This window comes from Mustela nivalis, assembly GCF_964662115.1.
Source record: "Mustela nivalis genome assembly, chromosome: 13".
NCBI lineage: Eukaryota > Metazoa > Chordata > Mammalia > Carnivora > Mustelidae > Mustela > Mustela nivalis.
The window spans coordinates 43,724,641-43,750,212 of NC_139032.1; the positions used below are offsets into that span (position 1 = coordinate 43,724,641).

General features: G+C 40.1%; 1 long non-coding RNA gene across 1 annotated transcript in view; it reads left to right on the top strand.

Annotated features, from left to right (window-relative positions):
* The window catches only part of LOC309846455, a 398,332-nt gene that overhangs the window by 126,378 nt on the left and 246,382 nt on the right, over nt 1-25,572 (top strand). The window lies entirely within an intron of this gene.

Consider the following 25,572-nt stretch of genomic DNA (forward strand, 5'->3'; position numbering starts at 1 on the left):
GTTTATAGCAGCAATGGCCACGGTCGCCAAACTATGGAAAGAACCAAGATGCCCTTCAACAGACGAATGGATAACGAAGATGTGGTTCATATACACTATGGAGTATTATGCCTCCATCAGAAAGGATGAATACCCAACTTTTGTAGCAACATGGACGGGACTGGAAGAGATTATGCTGAGTGAAATAAGTCAAGCAGAGAGAGTCAATTATTATATGGTTTCACTTATTTGTGGAGCATAACAAATATCATGGAGGACAAGGGTGTTAGAGAGGAGAAGGGAGTTGGGGTAAATTGGAAGGGGAGGTGAATCACGAGAGACTATGGACTCTGAAAAACAATCTGAGGGGTTTGAAGTGGCGGGGGTGTGGGAGGTTGGGGTACCAGGTGGTGGGTATTATAGAGGGCACGGATTGCATGGAGCACTGGGTGTGGTGAAAAAATAATGAATACTGTTTTTCTAAAAATGAATAAATTGAAAAAATTTAAAAAAAGAATTCCATACAAGAAGAATTTTTTTAAAAAGTTCATAGCATTACTAAAAGTTCTAAAAGTTCTAGCATTACTTCAGGTGACAAATTTTCAACAGACATAACTTCTTCTACATTAGAGAATCTTCTTCTTTGATCAAAATAAGGCCTCTGTGAAATCATATTGGATCTTTAAATACATTTTAAGTCAGGTTGTTGCAAAAATTGTTCTGGGAAATCTAGACTTTCATATATCTAAGTGCCGACTTTCAGGCTGATTTTACCTAGTTATTTTGACGTTCAGGCTGATTGTTTTCTATTACTAATTTTATTGATATTATTTTCTGACTTGATTTTATTACTGATTTTATTGCTATGAACTTTTTGTGATGTGTCACTCCTATTGAGGCCCAGAGGAAGATCCAAAGGGACATTGGGACAAGTGACATGGATCTGGAGCCCAACACACCTCCACAGTGAGGACTGTGTTACCATAGCAACATGACTGGGGTGCCATGTTTCTGTGTCAAAGAGCTTGTTTCAGTAAAACAATGAAATTGTTTTATATTCTTGGTGCTGGTAACATGATCATTGCCTATATGATGTATCGTTACTTTGTACACATTGAGACTTTACTGCTTTTAAAAGTCCTTCGAGGGGCACCCAGGTGGCTCAGGTTGGTTAAGTGTCCAACTCTTGGTTTCAGATCAGGCCATGTTCTCCAGGTCATGGGATTGAGCCCAGCATCAGGCTCTGTGCTCAGTGTGGAGTCGGCTTCAGATTCTTTCTCCCTCTCCCTCTGTTCCTTCCTGCTCTCACACACACACACTCTCTCTCTCTCTCTCTCTCTCTCTCTAATAAATAAATAAATAATTAAATCTTTTTAAAAAATAATTCTAATCAATGACATCACTTTACTGAATCCCTTAAATATCTAGACTGTAAAGGCTGGTAATCCTTTACTCTAGGTTGGAAGCTGAAGGATCTCATGGGAGGGAGGCATCAATGAAGGGAAAGGTAGCAATCCTTGGAACATCTGGCCAGTGGTAGATCCCAACTAACCATTTCTGTGGCATATGTTCTCTTGGGGTCCCTGGATTCTGCCCCAGAATTGGGTTCTCTCTGGACAGTGAGAAACTTAAAAAAACACAGACAACTTTCGGAGTGCCTTTTACCCATAGGGAACTGGATCAGGTTATCATTCTTCAGTTAACAATTAGGTTATTCATTTTATTTTGTAGTTAAATGGTATATCCCTATCAAGTCAGTATCTATATAGTATGGCACAAATGACATAAATAAAATAGATGTAAAAAGATACCTTGTCTGCTTCACCAGATGCTTGGTGGACTCAGCAGATTTTCTAAAGCCTGTTTGGTTATCTGTGTCTATGGGTAGAGGGAAACATCATGGAAGAGGACAGTCATTTCCAATTTTTTTCTCTTAACAATGCTTTGTATAAATATCTTATGAGGTAGCTGAGGATATAAACAGATGAACATGAAGCCCCTGTGTTCAGAATAGGCAGGGTGCAAATGCCTTCACCACTATCTTTTGAAAATCATTGTCATACTTGGTCATTTCAGTCAATGGATCAGTCATCCAACAAATATTTAATAATTCCTCTTGTAGACGTGGCCCTTGCCTGTCTGTTGCAGTTTAGATCTGAAAGCAGGCACTAAATACATAAGCACAAAACTGAACACATATGTCACCCTGAGGCTAATGCCCTAAAGGAAAAGGACAGGATGCCAAGCAAGAAACAAGTAGGTGCTTACTTTGAGTTCAATGGACAGGTAAGGCTTTTCTGAGGCAGTGACATTTAAGCTGGACATCAAAGGACGAGTAAGAGTTATGGAGAGATGGGGATGGGAGGGGGAAGAATGTTCCACCCAGAGGACCCAGTGAGTACAAAGTGCCTGAGGGATACAAATTTGGTGGTTTTAAGAGATTTGGGGTCAGGGGAGCCTGGGCTAGACTTTTGGTTCTGAGTCTGTGTTTAGCAGTTCTGGAAATTCCATCAGGTTATCTGCTTTCTCTGGGTCTCATTTCTTCAGTTGGAATGTGAGGGGTCAGCAGTACCTCCTTGCAGGCTTGTCCTGGGGAGTAAAGATGACTGCCAAAAGCAGTTGTGCTCAGTAGAAGTACCACCCTTGGTATTAGCATCACCTTTGTCATTAGGTTTACTAGTTTATCTTTTGGCCAGTCTTTTTATGTTGTTTTATAGTTAATCCAGCCGTGTTTTGTACTAAGGGATTGTTGGGTGGTGGCGGTCATATTTTGGAAGTCAGAACAGGAAATCCTCTAAACATTTAGAAAACTATTAGCCCAAACCAGAGTAAGATCCTCTTCACCACGCTGTCATGCTCCCATCTTTTCAGGACTTAGAGGTTTGAATGTGGGCATCTTATGGAGAGATGGGGTTATCTTTCTTCAAGTTCTATCCTGTTTCTTCAATCTTTCATGTAAATTTTAGGGAATCTTTTTATTTCATTGATTCTTGCTTTGGTAGTACTTGCTCAAAACCAAAACCCATAAAGCTGAGACAACAGTGAGTATACCATGCTGCTCTTGCACTTCTGTGTGGAAATGGCACCTCAGAGAGAGGGGGCTTGTTGCCTGGGTGGGAAGGCTTACCTTCATGGAGAAGAGCCTTCAGGTGGTGCAGTGGTGCCCCGGGTAAGCACTGCTTTCCGCTTGGGATTTTGTCCTAGAACTTACAATGACATGAAGAGAGCAGGAGAGGGAGGAGACAGCCATTTCATTGCTCCTGATATTGCCCTTTTTTTCCCTCAAAAGTCCTCTTGAATTAGAATTTTTCATGCTCTTTCAATGAAGAGATGAATGTGTTTCCAGAAAGTATAAGAAAATTGGTTCAGCAAGTTTCATGTGTGACACTGTCACAATTTTTAAAAGCATGGGGCTACTTTCTGATTTCAGGAGACGTCATATATGTAATAATCATACACTGTGCTTCACCTTCTTAATTGTCAACAATTCTTGTCTCATTCCGGATACATTTCTTTGAACATTGCTTGTCCAAGTCTTTTTGTTGCCAAGAAAGAACAAAACAAAATAGAAACCATGAAAGCTATTATGATTATCCATCACTCCCCTGCTACATTCATTTATTAGTTCTTTGAACAAATATTTACTGAGCACTTACCAACGCACCAGGCTCAAGCAAGCTTCAAGGATAAAACACGGGTGAGACTCTCATTATTCTGATCTGTATCTTGCAAGCCATAACAGTGATCAGACAGGGTGGTTTGAAGCACAGGTGTCTTTTACTTTTTCTTTAACTGTTGGTGTTCAGCTTGCACTATTTATGATATATTGGTTAACATTCTAATGGTGTTAAAAGCGTGGAATGAGGACATGCCACTATCTTTTTTTCACAGTGTTTCAGTAGCCTGTACAGCTCCAGACATGAAAGGACACAGATGTTTAGGTATAATGGAAAGTATTCATCCACATCTTTTACAGAGTATTTTTCTAATTATACAAGATATATCTTACTTATAAATGTATGTGTGTATACACTGTATGCATACACACACACACAGCACACATTGTTGAAAATTGAAAAAAAAAATTGGAAAAGCCCAAGCCTATATCCAACAGATAGCCTCTGTTAATATTTTGGATTATGGTCTTACATGTTTTATTCTATGTATATGTGACATGTGGGTATTGGGGGAAGTGGAAGTTAATATATATTTGAGTCTTATATTTGGTGCTATTATGTTAGGTATACATGTTTTCTTGGAGGTGGGGAAACAGTGTTATGTCCAGTTTATTAATCAGGAGGCTGTGACTTACCCGTGGCCTCTTGGCTATTAGTGGTTATATACATACAAAGAATATTACTTAAAAACTCTTTCTTTTCTTTTTTAAATTTTTATTGTGTTATGTTAGTAACCATAAAATACATCATTAGTTTTTGATGCAGTGTTCCAAGATTCATTGTTTACCTATAACCCCCAGTGCTCCATGCAATGTGTGCCCTTTTTAATACCCACCACGCAGGCTCACCCATTCCCCTACCCCCTCCCCTCTAATCCTCAGTTTGTTTCTCGGAGTCCACAGTCTCTCATGGTTCATTTTCCCCTCCGATTTTCCCCCTTCACTTTTCCCTTCCTTCTAATGTCCTCCATGCTATTCCTATGTTCCACAAGCAAGTGAAACCATATAATAACTGACTTTCTCTGCTTGACTTATATCACTTAGCATAATCTCCTCCAGTTCCATCCATGTTGATGTGAAAGTTGGGTATTCATCCTTTCTGATGGCTGAGTAATATTCCATTGTATATATGGACCACATGTTCTTTATCCATTCATCTATTGAATGGCATCTTGGCTCTTTCCACTGTTTGGTTATTGTGGACATTGCTGTTTTGAACATTGGGGTACATACGGCCCTTCTTTTCACTACATCTGTATCTTTGTGGTAAATACCAGTAGTGCAATTGCTGGGTCATAGGGTAGCTCTATTTTTTATGTTTGGAGTAATCTTCATACTGTTTTCCAAAGTTGCTACATCAGCTTGCATTCCCACCAATAGGGTAAGAGTGTTCCCTTTCTCCACAACCTCTACAACATTTGTTCTTTCCTGCCTTGTTAATCTTTGCCATTCTAACTGGTGTAAGGTGGTATCTCAATGTGGTTTTGATTTGAATTTCCCTGGTGGCTAATGATGATGAACATTTTTTCATGTGTCTGCTAGCCATTTCTATGTCTTCATTGGAGAAGTGTCTGTTCATGTCTTCTGTCCATTTTTTGACATGATTATCTGTTTTAAAAACTCTATCAGAGCTGACTGTTTATTATCCAGATAGTTTCTTATATATTTAGATACTTGGCGGGATGAGGAAAAATTAGAAATTGACATTGTTGGAATGCCTGGGGGGCACACTCGGTTCAGCATCCAGCGTTTGATATTGGCTCAAGTCTTGATCTCAAGGTCATGATCTCAAGGGTTGTGAGATGGAGCATGGAGCCTGCTTAAGATCCTCTCCCTCTCCCCTACCCCCCACGCATGAGCTCAGTCTCTCTCTCAAAAAAGAAACTGGCATTATCCTGGTTGCATGGGGGGCGTTCTGCTTCTAAGATGTGAAGTTTTTTCTTTGTTTTCTTTTATTTAATGAAGCATTAAAAAAAAGAAAACCAAAATCCTTCTGTAACATAAATGAACTGGCCCAACTATTTGTTTGTCACTTCTTAGAAAGTTCTGAAGGATATTTGTTCTGATGCTAGCGAATGTGCCTGGACCCACCTGGCCCTGCTGGAGAGAAGGGAGTGGATTTCTGGCACACAAGGCACCACGTGGGATGGCCTGTCACTCCCTGTCTGAGACCTCAGACTCCATATTGTGCATCCTTTGAATGGACTGCAGTGCACACACCATCTCCACTGGAGAGTTTTCCTAAGAAGCCGAGTAAAATGACAGGACTTGGTATCTCAACCAGGATGCTACAGTAGGAACAGGGTCTATTTCGGTGCGTGTGCATTGTCAGTTTAGTAAAAAGAGTTGCGTAGGCATTCTTACAAACTTGAGTTGTCACACAGAAGACTTGGGGCCTCACAGTCACAGCCCAGTTTTAGTGGTTCTGTTTTCAAAGCAGTTGCTTATAACCATCCTCCTTGTATTACCTTTCCCCCTGTGGTGAGTGCTACCACACCTCAGCCAAAGGAAGTGTGGAAAAGTAAGGTCAATCTCATTGTGCTTTGGTGGATTAAAGTTTTCTCATGGAAACTGTAAAAGCTCATCTCAAAACCCTTCCATAAACTATAAAATAAGCCCCTAAGACCTACTTGAATGACTGTCCATTAAATGTTTAATGTAGGTACAGAGACCAGAGGATTTTTGCTTTTCTAGGGTTTCCTTCTGAAATTCCACAGTCTTTCAAAGTTACAACCTCACGGAATTCTAGATGCATACTTCAGCTGGATGTCCCCTAATCATTGTGGTGGTGTGTCTTAGAGCCTGCTGGGCCGAACATCACTGAACGTGCCTCTGGCTGTTTAGAATATTTATGATCGAGAACAAAAACCAAGGAAATTAAGATGGAGCTCTGGCTTTGGTTTTAAATTTCTTAGATTTTACAAGTCCGAGCATTCATTGGCCATCCTGACAAGGTTAAGGTTCAAGATAGGAGCCTGAAGCCCTTGTGAGGGTAATCAGATATCAATGGAGCTTTCATGTTTCCTTCTTGAGGAGTTTAAAAATGTTCTTACTAATTGGCATTGCTACTCGTGCAACATCCAGTTTTTGAAAATGTTACTGCCTGAACTACTCACCAGATAGCGATGGCAAAAGCACTTGCCCAGTGTTGGCTGTACAGACTGTGGGCCTCTGCTGTACCCTTTCCCCGGAAGAGGAAAGAGGCCTGAGGAACTGATGGATATTTAGAGTGGTGACGTGATCTCCCTGTCAGCAAAAGCAAAAGCCTTTCTCGTCCTTTGCCCTGTTTCTAAGATACCAACATCATAAAACCATCTTGTACACTTAAAAAGGTTTTTTTTTTTTTTTGGAAGTTATGAAATGTGAATACAGAAGGAGAATTTTTCCAGAAGAACTCTGAAGGTCTGCCGTCATGAACGTGGAGGCAGGCTTGGGTCCCATGAGTGCGTGACTGCCCAGTCAGAGGCTTATTTCCTGCCTTGACTCTGGTGTTGGCTCTGGCAGAGTTTGCCGACTGCGGTAGCGCAGAGGTTAATGTCAGGCCTGGGCCCTGCTTTGGAAAGCAGAGGAGTAACCCCCCCTTCGGAGGGTGACACTTCCTTACACATTCTCAGCATAAACAAGGAGCAGGCAGCGAGGTATTCGTTGGCAAGGTATGTTTCTGTGGGAGGTAGGGAGCAAAAGCAGAGGCAATAAAAAGAGACTTAGATAGTTGAAAACTACAAATCTCAACATGGCAAGCAGTTTAGAGTGTGGTAGCTAGCCAAGAGGAGGAATCTTAAATGCACAAACATACGTGTCATCTCTGAGACCCTCCAGGTGGATCTACAGCGGGGAAAATGTCCTGATGCATTTCACCTAGCACATTCTCTAGACCCCACAGAGGAACCCCTCTGGGTTTCTTCCTTGCCTTTCTCCTCGTGCTGTCACTCCTGGCTCTTTCTCCAGTGTCTTTTCTCCTCTTTTCATTTGTCTCCCTGTACATGCTTCTTGGAAGAGCAGAGGCTAACCTAAATATAACATTTCTTTTTGATGTGCACGATTGCCCCTTTCATCAACCAGGAGTCTCTCATAACCACGTAAACGGCATCTGGAAATATCCAGCTAGGCCTCGGGTTGTCCTTGTGGAAGAGAACTTTTACATTTAGGAAAGGAGAGACCTTCACTCCCTACCCCTCACCCCCCAGTAGGCAGGTAGTGGCCTCTAGAAGGCAGTCTTTCTGAGAGCTGCAGAGACCATAGACTTTGCATTCTCCATATAAAGAATGAGTCTGCACTTACTTTTCCTGTGTGTGGAACAGAGGTACAGTATTGGATCCGATTCTTTCCCCCTTCCCTGCCCCCGTCATGGGAAATCTTTTAGAAATACCAGAGTAGGAGACTTGACTATTTCCCTAAGTCATTTTTGGGGAAACAGGTTATGCGGTGCTGGTCTAAGGAATGGTTTCACAGACATCATGGATGACGAAATAAATAGATTTTTTTAAAAGTGAAAAGATCATTCTGTTCACCCAGCATGAGGGCTGGAGGCCTGTTTCTAAAGTGCCTCTGAAGACCCAGGCAGAGCTGGCTACAGATGCATTTATCATGAGTTGTCAGATAGAAGGTGCTAATCAAATAGAAGGAACTAATCCCCCCCAGTTCGCAGGCATTTGTGATTCAAGTGTTAAAAACGAGGGAGAAATCATATAAGTGAATTCAGTACCTAGTGTCTAGACAGAGCATTGAGAATGATCTTTTTTAAAATGGTCTATAGATCCTGGGTCACCCAGACCCTGTCTGTAATTATGCCTGACCACCACGTCCATGTTCTCTGGGTTCCAGTCTTGCCTGCGGAGCTCACGGGTTCCTCTCTACCTGAGATCATTTGCACATGCTCTTCCCTCTGGCCCTGAAGTTCTTTCCAGGCACTCTTGATCTACCGAACTTTTCCTCACTTCCGAGCACCGAGTTTTAATGTCATTTTCTTCTGGCTGGCCATCTTTGAACTCTGAGTCTTGTTTTCCTCCCTCCCATTATCTAACTGAATTGCCTACAGTATTTCTTTTTTAGAGCACTTATATCAACTACGAATACATGGCCAAGTGGATGGTTGTATTTCATTGTCTCCGTGGCTTGGCTAGACTATAAGTATAGGAGCAAGGAAACCTCCTCTGCATCCGTGTTCATCACTGTGTCTTCACTCAGCACAGAACATGGTACCTTGAAGCACCCAAATAAATATTTGCTTCATGGACGGGTCGAAAAATGGGTAAGTAGAAAATGGGTGGTTGGAAGAATAGATAAATGGAAGAATGGTTGAAAGAATGCAGGGATGCTTAAAATAGAATTTTGTTGTTGTTGTTGTTTTTACGTAATCCGTAGTCTGACTTCAGTCACCTTAATTAAATATCAGGAGATAAGCCCTCTCATCCAATGCCAGAAGGATCATCTATCCTCTGGAAAGCTGAAAAAAGCCTTTCTACAAAAAGAAGAGACCAAATGGGCATTGCCTTTTTGGGAGTCTTTGTTTAATATTTAACAGGCCTATTAACTTCAGTCACTGTCCAATCCTAAGATTAACCATTGGAGAGAAATTATGCCATTTCATCGGTGTGTATGCCATTTATTGTATTTCCAAAAGCAATGCTCCAATATTATGAATATTGTGAACTGCTCCTCCTTCAATGAATATGACTATAAATGAGGATTTTAAGATGAATGGGCTTTTACTGGTACAAATGAACTACTGGCATCAGTTACTTAAGGAAAACTATGTAAAATCCCACACCTTTGACCCATGCAGCGGGTTTCATTGATTCTTTCCAAAGCAGAGTACTTGCTCGGTCCTATGTTGTGCATGCCCAGAGAAGCTATATTAAAACATTTTTGTCTGTACATCTATTGTATTTATACACTGTTTTATTTTATGAATAAGCCAAGGCAGGACTTTTGCCTCTCATAAATCTTTTACAAGAACAATTCCAGCAAAAGAAACTGCAGACGTAACTGCCAGTTTTAAATTTCTAACAAATTACTCTGCCAGCCCCACGCGAGCTTCCAAGTTGAAAGCTTGCAATACTTAGAAATTTTATGGAGATTCCTGCATTTCGGCTTTGGGATAAACTCTGCCGGTGATAAAATCATGTTCTTATTTAGACCTAAGGAATCACGGTGTTTAATGTTCACTTGAAACTGGCCTCTGCTACTTTGTCCCTGTCTAGTGCCCTGCGCCCCTGTGCTTCCTTTCTTCACAAAGGTCCCCAGTGCTCCGTTAAATTCAGCACATCGTGGGCAGGGTGGGTATCACAAGCCCAAACTCTCCGCGTCCAAAGTCCTACTCATCACATAATCTCGCCTCCGTAAGTTAATTTTCCTACCGGACTGCTAGGGCCTTGCGCAGAGAGGACGCGTGTGAGTTTCGTACCTCTCAACACTGGATGGTGACTGGTGTCTTGAGGATGCTGGGTTCGTGTTTGTAGAAGTAAGCTAAACTGAGTGTCTTTGGTTGTTGCTGTTATTTATGGGACTAACTTTATGTCCCCTATTTTGCAAACATTTTGAAATGTGTACAAAATGGCCACCTCTTAATATAGTGGGATGGTGATGTGGAAAGCAAGCGCATTCAAACCTAGTAACATTATGGTGTATATGGCCTGTATTCTAATCCAATGTATGGTAGGACTTTAATAAGCTGTCGCGGAACATAGAATATTTTTCTCATAGACACTGATAAAGAAGTGGATAGTTTTATGCACAGACATGCATGAACATGACATTAGGTTCAAGGACTCTGTAAAAAAGCAAATGCAAGGTCTACTCTTGAATGATTGCTCCTGATCTTGTAAAATCTTACTGAGGGATGTTTGTATATCCCATTTTTATACTTTTTCTAAGCTATAAAAGTGTGCTTCTACCTCACCTCATTAAATTTTGAAATATTACAGTTTGGAATTAAATAAAAATACAGAATTTGGCTTGATTTTTCAGCCTGTATTATAAATCTTACTCTGGTACCATTTAAAGTTCTCTTTATATGTGTTTTTTCCTCCTATCTCAAAAGTCCTTAACAAGACTTTCTTTAAAAAAAAAAAAGTTTAATTTTACGCATTGAATAAATAATACAGTCACATGGCACAAAACACTACAAAATAAGTCTCTTTTCCTCTAACCCCCAGCACCCAGTTTAGCTCCTTGGAAGTAATCACTATTGACTGCAACTTATATATCTTTCCAGAGTTGTTTATACTTATATGCTTATACATACACATGTGTATTGTGTGTGTGTGTGTGTGTTTAAATGTGAATGGTGGTATACCGTATACCTTCCTTTGCACCTGTTTTCACTTTAGAGTATATGTTCAATCCTTTCTTTAACCTGGGTCAAATATTTGTATTACATTGACTTTCCATTTGTGGGTTCATGTGAATGTCTGTTGCAAGTCTGTTCAGTTACTGTTGTCTGTAATTCAGATAATCTGTAAAATGACCCTATGGACTGAGCCACCTACGATATTTTGCTTTCTTTTATTTCAGAAGTGGATAAGACTCTGGCTTCTGTCCATTGAGGGTCACAGTCTCTGTGATTATCCTTATTACCAGCTTCAGTTTCTGACATGTTGGGCAAGATGAAACACAAAACTGCTTTAGTAAGCTGCCTATAGAAATTTGGCAAAGAAACAAGAAATGCCTATCATTTATTTCTTATTATATTCTGCCTCCTTAAAAAATATCTTATTTTTGCTCTGACATGTCTACCCTACTGATTGCAGTCACTAATTCTTCTCACCCCCACCCCAACTTTCACAAATTCTCAGGTCCTGTGTTTACTTGCTTAGAATCCCGATGCTGTCCTCCCACACGGAGTCTATCTGCGCTTTACCTAATAACTTTTTGGCTTGTCCTTGCTGGACCAGAAAATGTCAGTGATGAGAAAACATATTTTCCTTTCCTCTTTGTCATTTCTTTCTTTACCTCAGAAGTTAAAAAGGAGCCATGTCACCTGAGAACTCAAACTGGACTAGAGCAGAATTCTTCCTGTTGATGGTGATAATAATAATTCTGTGACTCAAACACCTTTGCAGTGAGATGCATGGTATCATGGATTCTAAGAGTAGACTTCAGTCTTTTCTTTTCTTTTTTTTTTTTCTTTCTTCTTTTTCAGTTCAGACAATCCAAATTCTGTACTTCTAAGGCAGGGAGTGGGAGTAATGGAAGAAAGCACCATGACTTATTATCAGAAAGTCTTGTTCCAATCCAAATACTTACACTTAACTAATTGTGTGACACGGGACAAGCCACTCAGCATCTCTAAGATGGCATCATCAACTGCTCTGAACCCGAGAGGACATGTTTCCTTCCATGTCGGCTTCATTTGTTTCCCATCGATTTCTCCTTCTTCTGATGTGCTGTTACATTGATTTGCACCGCAGATCACGGGGGGAGACTTGGTTTTGGCTCTTGTATAAAGCTGTAAAACCTTACTCCTCACCCTTTCTCTGACTCTCCCACAACACTGCTGTAGAGATCAAACAAGGATCCTATATGTGAGATACTACATAGTATCTGCAGATAAAAAATAATGAATCTACGGTTTCCTTACATGTGCACTGGATCAGTGCTCTGATTGCTTCACATGACTCCTGTCTCCTCCACGAGGCTCAGATCAGTGAACTCTGGAACAGCTGGATGGAACCACGCTACAGGCACATGGAACTGACTGCATCCACTCCCCTGGGGTTCCTGGGTGGCTCAGTTGGTTAAAGCCTCCGCCGTTGGTGGGGTGGGGGGGAAAGCTCTGCCTTTGGATCAGGTCCTGGGATGGAGCCCCACATCAGGCTCTCTGCTCAGTGGGGATCCTGCTTCCTCTCTCTCTGCCTGCCTTTCTGCTTACTTGTGATCTCTCTCTGTCAAATAAATGAATAAATAGATAGATAGATAGATAGATAGATAGATAGATAGATAGATAACAAAGAAATGAACTTGTGGAAGGGATGCCTGGGTGGCTCAGTTGTTTAAGCATCTGCCTTTGGCTCAGGTTATGATCCCAGGACCCTAGCATTGAGTCCTGTGTCAGGCTCCTGGCTCAGTGGGGATCCTGTTTCTTTCTCTGCCTATAGCTCCCCTTGCTTGTTCTCTCTCTCTCTGACAAATAAGTAAATAAAATCTTAAAAAAAAAAAAAGAAGAAATGAACTTGTCCGAAGTTGGTGTCCTATCATTTGATAACCAATTATAGTTACTGATCTCTTACAAGTCATTCTTTCTTTTCTTTTCTTTCCTTTTTAATTATTTTTTTATTTTTATTTTTTTTGTATTTCGAGGAGATTAATTTGTAGTCTGTCTAGTGGAGTCTGTGTAATGGATAAAATTGATGGTTTCAGAGTCTTGGATAATACAAATGCTTTGAATTATCCACAGGTAGTTCTTATTCCATCTTCAGTGGAAAAATGACAAGACTGAGAAGTATAAATTATCGTTCAGTGAGTTAGGGTGAGGCATGAGTGACGCACAACATTCCAGATCACCACTTTGGGGGCATCTTCAATACACAGTGACAGATCAATTAAAAAAAAAATGGGCATTTTGTGAAGCACCTACATTCCCTCAAGAGACATGGCTAAGACAGGCCTCGAGAAAAGCTAGTAATTTAGGGTAACATAAAATATTTCGTCTTATTATCTATTTTAGTCTAATGACTCTGTTTCTGGAACATTTCAGGCTTATACTATTTTTTTTTCTGGATGAAAAATGTCATGATTGACTTGGGCATGAATGTTAGGGAATATGCTCATTTTATGCTAGTCTTTTCAGATAAAGGCAAATAAGAACTTAACATTGAATTATCAAGTTACTGAACATTAAACTAGCTTGCAAAATATCACAGAATATATTTGAACGTTTTTGATGTTATTGAGTAAACAATATAAATTATAATAAATTATAATAAATGAGGGAAGTTGTATAATAATCAACTGTCCTTTTATTTGGTAAATACTTATACATTACCAGCTATAAGCTAATTAATGTATCTTAAACCATCTGTCCTTAATTGTAAATGAGCTAAGGAAGAAAATCAGAAATTTTTAGAGGAATAAGATATCATTTTGAGCAGCCTGTAAGGAGAAGAGTGACAGCATAAGTATTTGAGATTAAGAAATTAAACAAGATTCTAAAAATGTACTATGCCTAATTGAGTAATTATGTTTTATCCATTCAATCTGTGGGGTTTACTGATAGCAATGAAAAACAATTCTAATGCTTTTCAAAATACAAGTTAAAAATTATTTTTATTTTTTTAATTAATTTATTTATTTTCAGAAAAACAGTATTCATTATTTTTTCACCACACCCAGTGCTCCATGCAATCCGTGCCCTCTATAATACCCACCACCTGGTACCCCAACCTCATGCAAGTTGGTGCAGCCTCTTTGGAAAAATTATTTTTCTATTTTGCTTTTGATTTGTGGCCAGATACTTTGAAGAAACCTCCCATAAACAAATACTTGCTAACATTACTTCCTCTTTAAATTTCTTTACATTTACTATCATTTTATTCCTTAGGCTGTGGAAAAGAAACTATTTTACATAGTGTATTATGTCAAGAGATCACTTTATTAAATAAATTCAAGTAACGTACCGTATTACTATTACACAAGATTTCATATTTTTAAAAATAAGTCGGTATTTGCCCTTTTGTTTTGGAAGAGTTAACCCAGGGCTCACTCTAGTAACCAGGAGGAAAATTCTATATTATGAAATGAATAACTTAAATACATCTCCACTTTTATCAATCGTGTTTGGGAAGTATTCAGTTTTGGTCCTGGATGAGACCACACTACAAAGTGTTCAAACAGGGATAATTCCAGGGTCCTTTATCTGTCAGTGAAGCCAATGCAGGGGAAAGGTCAGGTTTAAATGGGACACATCAGAATGGTGGGGGCATCACATGGGACAGAGCAGGAATCCTCTTGTCATTGTCCCTCAAGAAAGAGCTTGTGGATGGCATGCTTTGATTTCATTCATTTCATAAAATAATTGGAAAAAGTAAACATTTAGAAAAATAATTGGAAAAAGTAAACTAGACTCATCTTTTGAGTATCTCCCTATGCATAACTTTTTGGGCTTAGTGGTTTCATTGTCATAAAGTGCCCTCTTTTCTCATAGCTTCTGCCTCTTGCTGCTGCAGGGACCTTTGGCTCTGTACCTCCTTTATGAGCCGGGGTTCTACACCAGAGCCAGGACTCCGATTTCCATCCTGGTTCAGAATCAGCCTTCACAGGATTCTCATTTTATCCTTTCTTTGGCTCCTTTATCTCCCTTCATTTATGGAATCATGTATATTTTTATGAATCCCTTCCCTTTTTCAAAGTTCATAGAAATAGAAAAACACTGTTGCTCCTGCTGTAACTCCATATGGAAACCCACTTTTTAAATGAGCGGGTTGTAGATCTAAGAAGAGCGCTGAGCTGTCTGTCTCGAACTCTTCCCTCTGGGAATGTGCAGCTGGATGGGATTCTTAATTCAAAGAGCAAAGAAGAAGGATATGTGTGTTGGGGGGTGGGGTGCATGCCAGGGAATGATCAGTGTAGTCTATAGGGACACACAGGGAAAAACCTGTAAAATGTTCATCTCTACCATCCCAGACAATTCTCAGCCTATTCAATTTTAAGTTGACAGTAGCATCCTAAAGACACTTGGAATGTGAGAAGTCAGGATTAGATGAACTTTCTGGCTGTTTCTTTTGCCATTCACAATTTAGGGGTCCCATTTCATCAGAACTAATTCCAAAAGGCTAGGGTGCCTGGGTGGCTCAGTGGGTTAAGCCTCTGCCTTCAGCTCAGGTCATGATCTCAGAGTCGTGGGATTGAGTCCCGCATCGGGCTCTCTGCTTGGCAGGGAGTCTGCTTCCTCCTCTCTCTCTCTACCTGCCTCTCTGCCTACTGTCAAATAATACCTCTCTGTCAAATAAATAAATAAAAAATCTCAAAAATAAGAGAGAACTAATTCCAAAGGGCTATCAGTAGGAACATAAATTCAAAGTTCTATGATCTCCTCCTTCATGTGTAATTTCTGTAGTCACATTTTGGAATCTAGTATATATTTAGTACAGATATAACATCTTTAAGAGGAGGGACTCTCTTCTGTTTTTCTGTATTCTGTGTCATTAACCAAGTACTGTGGATATCCATGAATAGATAGATATGTCAATACAAAGATTATTGCACATAGCTTCAAATTAATGATCAATGACTAGATTTCTGTGAAATCTCATTGGCTTCTTTGCTTCGTTTAATTTATAGATGTATACTCATTTTGGGGGTTTGTAAATGCTAAATCTCAAATTTTATATGTATTTTTGAGAACTCTGTAGAACATAAGTAAGCTCATATTTTCTGGAGATATCTTCAAGTCATGAAGTTGAAAAGAAATAACAAATAGAATTGTTGCTCACCGCCATCAGAATTATGCTGGTATTCAAAGATAGATTCATAAAGTGATATTTGCTGTAGATTTTGTTTGGCCATCTCAGAATAAATCTGGGAACATGGAAAGGGTTGATAAAGATATGGAGTTTTAGCAAATATCTTTGAAGCATTCCATACAATGGGGAAAAGCAGTTTCAAACTTCCAAGAGCTTCTCTGCTGCTGGGAAAGTAAAGTCCTATAAAACTTTTTTATGGTTAACTCCAAAGTATGAAGGTCAGTTCTATACACTGTACTGACTCATGTTTTACCCAGAGGGACAGATTCCCAACTCTGTTGAGATGTGCCCGCAAGGATTTCCTGTACACAGAGAAGGAACCACTCTTGCCTTTGCTGGCAATTTGTAATCATAGAGTGAGGAGACTGCATGCCTTTAAGGATTTAGGTTTTCATCTTTAATTACAGTGGGTTAGCCCATGGGGTTTCATCATCCTTTCACCAAATTCACTTATTTGTATGTCCACTTTATAATTAGTGCCATTTTCATGTACCATTGTCATCTTCATGTATTTCATTAAATCAGCTCACTTTGAAGTTCAAGTACTTTAGAAGTAAACTTGCTATCACAACCATAAATGTAAAGTCAATGACATAGGCCATGAGCCAAAGGTAATTAAACAAACACACAAAGAAAATGAAACAGTGTTGCTAGACTCTATACACTGCTGTCTAGGTGTCTGTGCTTGAGATCTGTTCACTCCTTGTTAAATGGGAGATTATCAAGTCTTGTGAAAGAAGTTAATGCATAGGACCACCACAATGATCCAGGCTCCTTCACTTAATCAGCATGATTGAAAGAGATGCAACAGGAGATAAACTTGTGGACCTTATGGTGTTATTTGATACAGTGTAACTATGTTCTTTTAACTTATCTTGCATATTCTAGAAAACAGTTTCAATATACTTAAAATCCTGGGTACCATCAGTAGTGAGGCATCCCACATCTCAGGAAACACTACCATCCACTAAAGTAAGGCTTTCTGCACAGAAACTAAAGCAGAAATAACAAAGTTACTGAGTTTCTATTTCTCATGTTATTGAGAGGCTAGCCCTGTCAGTTAACTAATGAGCTTTGAGTTACACAAAGAAAGGTAGTTACAAATGTTCATAAATTTAAGATTCAGAAGGTAAGCTTACTTAAGACTGGTTAACTTTATGGTGGCTTCAAAACACCCAAAATCATGGTTTTATTCTTATTTTTTTATGTATCTCTACTCTAACCCTCTTGAAAATAATATATGGTCCCTTGATACAATATGTACCTAGATATATAAAACATATATGATTATGATGAGACTAGCTCTTTACTGAAATGCTGTTCCTATATTTTTTGGTAATGAATGACTACTATCCTTCTTGAAATATTTTTGTTGATGTTTATTCTTTTAACTCCAACAGCAATTTCTGGAGAGATTTTAAAAAATATATATGGCTGTAAGGTTCTGCTAAGGATAGTAGCAGTGAGTTCGGAAAACAAGCTGTTAGATTAGAAACCATCGTGGTTAAGGGTATGGAAGACTCTTCTGGATTGTAATCCTAGCTCTACCATTTACTATCTGTGTAAATTTGGTGAAGTTTCTTCATCTTTTTGTGTCTGGTTTTTCACCAGTAACATGATAATAGTGACCATCACTTGTTTTCCTTTAAAAGTTAGTATAGGTGTATAATCTGTATAGTACCTCACACGCAGTAAAGATTGAAAAACATTAGCTGACATTGCTGCTGCTGCTGCTGACCCTAGATGACCTTTTGCCCTAATACTAGATAAATAAGAAAGCATCAAATGCCACCCAACTACCTTGGGTAGAGGTAGTGGGCAACTTCAGTGAAATAGAAAAAGGTCCAGAGTTTGAGAATTACTGTCATGAAGTCTTCCTGAGGCCATGGCACAACAGGAAGGGACTATTATTCATAGGGAGGCTGCCCTAATGCTCAGCACGTAGAGCCGTGGATGGTGCTAAGCTTTACAACAGCAGTAGGACCGAGGAGCTTGGAGAATCTAGCTTGGAGGCATGCCACGGCAGTGATTAAAAGCTTGTAAAGTAAGATCTATGGAGGAAGGCTAAAGAAATTTGGATTGTTTACCCTGGAGAAGAGAAGACTTAAGGGTGATTTAGTGCTGTTATTGAAGCCTAAGAGGGTTCTTTTTTAGAGTCTCATGGAAAGCTCTTCTGTAGCTCTCCCCAGATCCAAACAGGAGGAGGTGGGCTGACAGTGCAGCGCAAAGGATTTCGGAGAGGTAAGAAAAACTTTTCAAAGGAGGCATTTTTTAATAATTTGAAAGAGAGACTATGCGTTTTTTCTAGAGGTCTTAGTAATAATCTGGTCCTGTGTTGAGACATAGGAGTAGGTATTTTGCCCTAGAATATTCCCCTTCTACAAATCAGTAAAGGACTGGCCCACCTGACTTTCAGCAATAGCGACTTTATTAAGATAACAGCTCTTCCCGTTAGCATAAATATAAGTAGCCCCCAGTAGGAAAGCCTACCAGGAAGGACTATGGCCTAGGTTTATTAAGAAGAAACACAAACATTTCCGTCTTGGCGACTAAGGCTCTCAGCTGGAGCCATGACTACTATGTGTCCTTCTGGATCCTTCTATAAGTTTTCTGAGTTGTCAGTCTAGAAATTTCAATATATTTAACGTGTTTTCACTGAACTCACTCTGTGCGGTAGTAACTGTGCTAAGTTCTAAGGATATAAACATAATTAAGATGTATTTTTTGCCTTCAAGAAGTTCACACTCTAACTAGGGGAGGCAGGGCATTAAAAAATGATTACAGGGCCGTATAATGTTGCCTTAGGAGTGTTTTACTCTGAGACCCTGGAGGAGAGTGCCTAATTTGGCCTTTTGGGTCAGGGAAGTTTCCGGTGGAGATGACCCTTGATATAAATCTAAAAAGATGAACAGGATTTACCAAATGAATTTCAAAAAAAGAGGACCAAACTGAAGGAGATTCCAGGCATAGGGATCAGCATGTGCAAAGGCAGGAAGGATTAAGGAAGAATGGATTATTTAGGTGATTCACTGTCTAGAACTGTTCTACCAGTACAGTAGTCACTAACCACATGTGGCTAGTAAGATATACTTGAAATGCAGTATCTGAATTAAAATATGCTTTGAGGGTAGCATATAAAGATTTCAAAGACAGAGTACAAAAAAGAATATATTTCACTCTAACGTTTTATGTGTTACATGTTGAAATGATATTTATAGGTATATTCAGTTAAAATGTCGTTAAAGCTAATTTCACCTATTTGGTATTACTTTTTTTTATGTGGTTACTAAAAAAATTTACATTACCTATATGACTCACCTTGGTGGTTTACATTACATTTCTGTTGGAATGCTCTGGTCTAGAATATAAAGTTCTGCTGGAAGTGAGGCAAAGGGTGGGAGGCAAAGGTGGAGACGTATTCAGGGATTAGATTACTACAGAGCAGGAGGTTTAGAAATTTTATCTGCAAATCACAGTGTAAAGTATACAATATACTAACACTTATTACATGCATACATGTATATACACATACCTATAAACACATATAAACATACACATAATAGAAACGTGCATAGAAACTGAACAAAAAGTTTATCAAGTTTACTCCCCTGCTTTGCAGTATGTTCTGATATTCTCTATCCTATTCTATTTCATATTCTTTCATTGCTGGTTGAAATCCATTAAATTGATTCCCAAATTCACTACTCCACTAGTGGGTCACAGCTTAACTTAAAAATGCTGAAATACAAGCTTACCAACCAATCTGGCTTTGTCCTTTAGTTGCTGAAGTGCTTTATTTCAGCACGGTGAATAGTATTGGATTTATCTTTAGTTTCTATTCACGAGGTCAAGGTGGATTGGGTAGAAGTGAGGAAATGACCCGAATGTAGACACAGAGTTGAAATCACTTAAACAATCTATGGGAAAGGTCAGAAGCCTCTAAACTATAGCCGTGGCATTAGCAGTAAAGAGTAGAGAATCAATAAGAAGGTGGTGAACATGAAGAGAAAAGCTGGTTAGAAGGCATATGAACAGGATTTGGTAGGTGACTGGCAGGGAGAGGAGGGAGTGTAAGAGTCTGTAGACTTTGGTTTCTGGGTTGAGCCACAAGATGGAGGTGGTGCCATCTGCAGTGATAAGAAGTTCACACAGAGCCAGTTTGGGGAAGGTAGGGAGTTCTGATCTAGACATATTGACTGGAGATACCTGCATGATATGGAGAGTGAACCGCTGGGCAAAGTCCTCAGTGTTTAGCTTAGACATGAGATTGCAGGTATAAATAAGAGAACCCAAGGACAGTGTGTGGCATGAAAAGAGAGTAGAGAAGAGGACTGAATTCTGAGAAATAACATGTGGAAAGCCAGAAGAGCCACAGAAAAGGGTAGGTAGGAGAACGTGATCTAGGGAAGCCAGGGAAGGAGAGAGGGTCAAGGAGGAGTGGGCAGCTGGTCATTCTAACAGAGAGCTAAATGCTGGGAAAAGCCGGTCTGCTTTGGTCTAGGAAGCTGTTCATAAAAGATGGTTCCATAGAGGCTTAGGATACTGCAGTTGGGTGAAAAACTACACAAAAAAGAACAGAGATGATACACTGTAGACAGTTTTTCAAGAATTTTGGCTGGGGAGGGAATGTGAGATTAAGGAAAGGTGAAAAAGAGATATTGGAATAAGAATTCATGAGTAGATCGGGGCACCTTGGTGGCTCAGTGGGTTAAAGCCTCTGCCTTCGGCTCAGGTCATGGTCTCAGGGTCTTTTGGATCGAGCCCCATATCAACCTCTTTGCTCGGCGGGGAGCCTGCTTCCCCTTCTCTCTCTGCCTGCCTCTCTGCCTAATTGTGATCTCTCTCTCTCTGTGTGTCAATAAAATAAAAATAAAATAAAATAAAATAAAATAAAATAAAAAACAATTCATGAGTAGATGAATTAAGAGTGGAAAATGGAGGGCACAACCTTGAACAAGTGTTTTGGGTATTGGATTTGTTTTTGTTCTTGTTTTTGTTTTTGTTTTTTTAATTTTTAAGAAGGAAAAACTTGAGTATCCTTATAAGCTAAGTTAAGTGAGCCAATGGAGAGGGAAAATATGAAGACAAAATCGTGGAAGAATTTCATGAAAAAAAGCCTATCAGGAGATAAAGAGATCTTACAGCTGAGTCAGAGGCTGTGGAATGATGAGTAAGGGACAGGACTAAATGGGGAGAAAGGGGGAGAATGAAGGTGGTGGGGATACACAATGAGTTGCTGAGCAGAATAGAAAGACCCCTTTCCCACCCCACGCCCCGGGGAATTGGGCATCCTGTAGAGCTGGTGACACGAAATATACCCTCCAGCAGCAGCAGTCATCACCCTGGGTCAGGGGTGTGAGGAAGAAAGGTGGTGGGTAGATTCAGGATAAGAGTCATGCCAGAGCTTTAGAACCAGAGCTAAACAGGGCAAGAAGCAATGCAAAGCAAGAAGCAGGGAGGGGCCAAGGGAGTAAGGAACTTAATGAGGTCACAGATCAAGTGGATTTGGAATAAAAGAGGAAGAAGAAAGGAGAGGAGATTGTATTCAGGATTTAAGCTTCTAAGGTCAGTTCTCTGAGATAGAGGCTTTGTGCTAAATGGCATGTTCTCCAGTTGTGGTCCTAATCCCCTGAAAACAAGTGGGCAGGATGGGGAATGTAATTGAAGTCACAAAATTATTTTTTGTTTGTTTGTTATTGGACGTTCTCAGGTTAAAAATTTGGTCCTTCCAGAGAATATCCATGGAAGTACTTTAGAATTGATTTGGGTAACAAGGAGAAATGTGGGTATGCATTTGTGTGTTCCCCAGTCTGTCCAGATACTTGGGATGTTGGGGATGCTTGCCTTATACAAAAGGATCTTCATGGTGAAGAAATAGTTTCGTGTAGTTCAGGATTCAGTTAAAAGATTAGTACCCTCAGTTGTGGCATGTGCTCTGTACATTATTAGGATATGATAAAAATGTAAGGAATGCTAATATAATTTAGGGAACAGTCATGTGAAAGCTGATTTCAGGCATGGGAGGTGTTATTTGTCAATGGCATTCCACTTTTCTGAATACACCTCACAGAGCTCAAGGGAATACATGAAGGGAATATGTCCGGTCAGGCAGTTTCCTGTATCAGGGTGTTTCCCTTAAAGAGGGAGATAACTATGGTAGACATGGGCCAATAGCTCAGAGTGCAGCCAGTGTGTTATTTGACATACTGTGTATTCCAGAATGACTCAATCTGGGGAGCTTGGATGTCAGTGCTAGAGAGACCCAGGGAAGGGTGCTAAATAATGACACTGGTCAGCCTCACTTTCCACGTGCCCTTTGCTAGAACATGATCTTCAACTTCATCCCCATTTGAGAAAAAGGACTCCGAGTTCTGTTCTAATACAGACAAAGTCTAAAATTTCCAAGCCCTTGACAGTGCCAGAAACTTCCTAAGGCTCTTAGCTACTGGCAACTGCCGAACTTGTGTTTTCCGGGGGGTCCAAAAGCCACAGGCCTTGGGGATTCTCCTTTTGGAAGGCATTTGTCATTTTCCCCCCTGTTTTCAGGGAAATGATAGTTACAAAAGCACAAAATGGACAGATTGAAGGCCTCTGAGTATTTTTTGTTACTGTCAGTGGTAACTGTTGGCTTTTGTGTTTCTTACTACTGTTGTAAAAAAGCCTGATTTCATGTGATGGTCATGTTGCTGGATGTGCAACAATAGGAAGAAAGTAAACGTGACCCTCAAATGTGAGTCAAGATAGAACAACCCAAGGCTGGAGTGTGTCCATAGCTTGGAGAGTTTTGAGAAGTTAAGTCCTGCAGATCTTAACCATCCTTCAGAACGAACATATTTTGCTAGTACACTAATTGAACTGTGTATAAGAACTCAACTCTAAGTGTGTTAATGTTTTTAAAGTAGAGAATGTTATTTTTTTTACCTTGCAAATAATGTGCCGTAAACATTGGTATTACCAAAGATGGGTCAACAGCAGATATCTCAGAATTGGCATTGCTCAGACAGGAAAAAAGTAACAAACAGACAACATAGACCACCTGTAATTTTTATCAACCTGTTTCTGTAAGGCCCACTTCTCTTCAAAGTGTTAGTAGCTATGAGGCTGACAATTTTCCATACACACTGAGCACCAAGAGGGGCGAAGGAGGTCTCAGTCCCCTGGTTCACTCTGCCAGGAACCAACATAGAAAACCACCTGCTGTCTTAGAGGGCATCTCTTCTCTTTCCCAAAGACAAAATGATAAGGTTCCTTGCTAGTAGGGATTTTATGCATTTGCAGCTTAGGAGCAATAGTGTGGGTAATTTGTGTGGTGTTCAGTTCAAGGTTGGTTCCCTCTTAGGAACTGAGATAATGAAGGTGATATGTATTTACTTTCCCTTTGGGTATGTTCCTACAATTGTCATCATGGTTACTGTTGTCTTCATCACTGAATCACACTTAAGTCCAGCACATTACAAGAGGCACTGGATAGGTACACCATGCCCATCACCACATCTTTTCCCTCCCCCCAAATTCTAGGAGTCCTTGGGATTCATGGATCAAATATACTCACTGTCGACTCTTGAGGATAACTCCCAAAGTCTGTGATACACAGCAATTCAGACGTTGAATTGTGGGCACCAGGAGGAGAAGTCTGCTTGGAGATGAGTGATTGAGTGCAGATGGGCGCCCAGCCTGATGACCATTCCATCTCATTTAGTTGTTTTTTTTTTTTAAATATAATTTTTTATTTTTTATAAACATATATTTTTATCCCCAGGGGTACAGGTCTGTGAATCACCAGGTTTACACACTTCACAGCACTCACCAAAGTACATACCCTCCCCAATGTCCATAATCCCACCCCCTTCTCCCAAACCCCCTCCCCCCAGCAACCCTCAGTTTGTTTTGTGAGATTAAGAGTCATGGTTTGTCTCCCTCCCAATCCCATCTTGTTTCATTTATTCTTCTCCTACCCAGCAGAGAAAGACAACTATCATATGATCTCCCTGATATGAGGAAGTGGTGATGCAACATGGGGGCTTAAGTGGGTACGAGAAGAATAAATGAAAGAAGATGGGATTGGGAGGGAGACAAACCATAAGTGACTCTTAATCTCACAAAACATATGTGCATTTTTGATGCCTGTGGACCTGTACGGAGATGAGAGACAACTTGCAGTATTCCTGGCAAGGACTTTAAAATAATGGGTTCTGACTCCCACTGAGTGAGTGACCTTGAGAAAATCACCTAGCATCCGGGGCCAGGGTGTCATCATTTGCTAAATAAGGTGGTACTAGGTACAACTTCAGAATATACTTGGGGACTAGGAATTCTACATCAGCATCCTCAAACCCTGTTTGAGGTTAAAGCTCTAAGAGATGACTTAGCACAGAAGGTCACTGGCCTGCTTTACGCTTGACTCATAAACTCTGAATTTCTTACATTAAAGGGGGTGAAGGTGCAAGAGGAAGCAACTTTATTTTTTGATGAAATGTATAAGATGTTAGACTCATTTCCCATTTTTTAGAGTACTTCAAAACTCCCTATGTCTTGAGCTAGGGACAGGAGATTTAAAATCCTATCCCTCTGCATTGGTACTGGCCCAAAGCACCCACCAGCTGACCTATACCCCATCTGTTCTAATGGCAGACAACTCAGGCCCCCCTTTGGCTTAACAAACATCATTTAAGCATCTAGGGTCATTTCCTTTTATAAAACTATAAACACAATGCAGGAAGCTCTATCCAGGATGTCCAGGCATTGCCAAAGAATGTGATGCTTGGGATGGAGATGCCTGCAAATAGATGTGACATAGCAGAGATGAAAGGGGAGGTTGTCTATTCTCAGTGGCTACAGAGGAGAGGGCTCAGCAGCCGTTGTAGAAGTGGGGAAAGGGGGCTGTTGGCTTTTCAGAGGCCTTGTCTCATGCACTGCCCTTGACCTTGTGTTCTCTGGAGTTCATCCCTGAAATGTTTCAGGGAGGTGAGCTCTGGACATTCCTGCTCTGCTGTTTGCATTGCACAAAGCTTAGAAACCCCCAGGGTCTCCGTGAGTCTTCTGTGTTTGCACAAGAAATAGTCAAGGGTCGCAGTAGCTTCCTTCTTCTCCAAGGCTTCTTTTGCTTCTCACTTTGGCCATTCTTGCTTCAGCAAATTTATTTCTCAACTTTGAGTCCTTCATATTCAGAAAGGGATGCTATTCAGCCACTCAGAACAAATTTATTTGAAATGAATGCACTTTCCTTATTTCCCTCCCTCTTTTCCTCCTTCCCTCTTTCCTTCTTTTTCTTTCTTCCCCTTCCCACCCCTTCCCTCTCCCCCTTTCTCTCCCTCTGCTCTCCCTTCCTTTCTTCTTTTATACAAGTTCTGTGAGGGGAGAAACAAATTACTTTCCTCTGAGCTCTTATGCAGATTTCTTTACTATGATGTTATAATGGTAATTGACATCTGTATCATTTCTTATTTGAATGAAGAT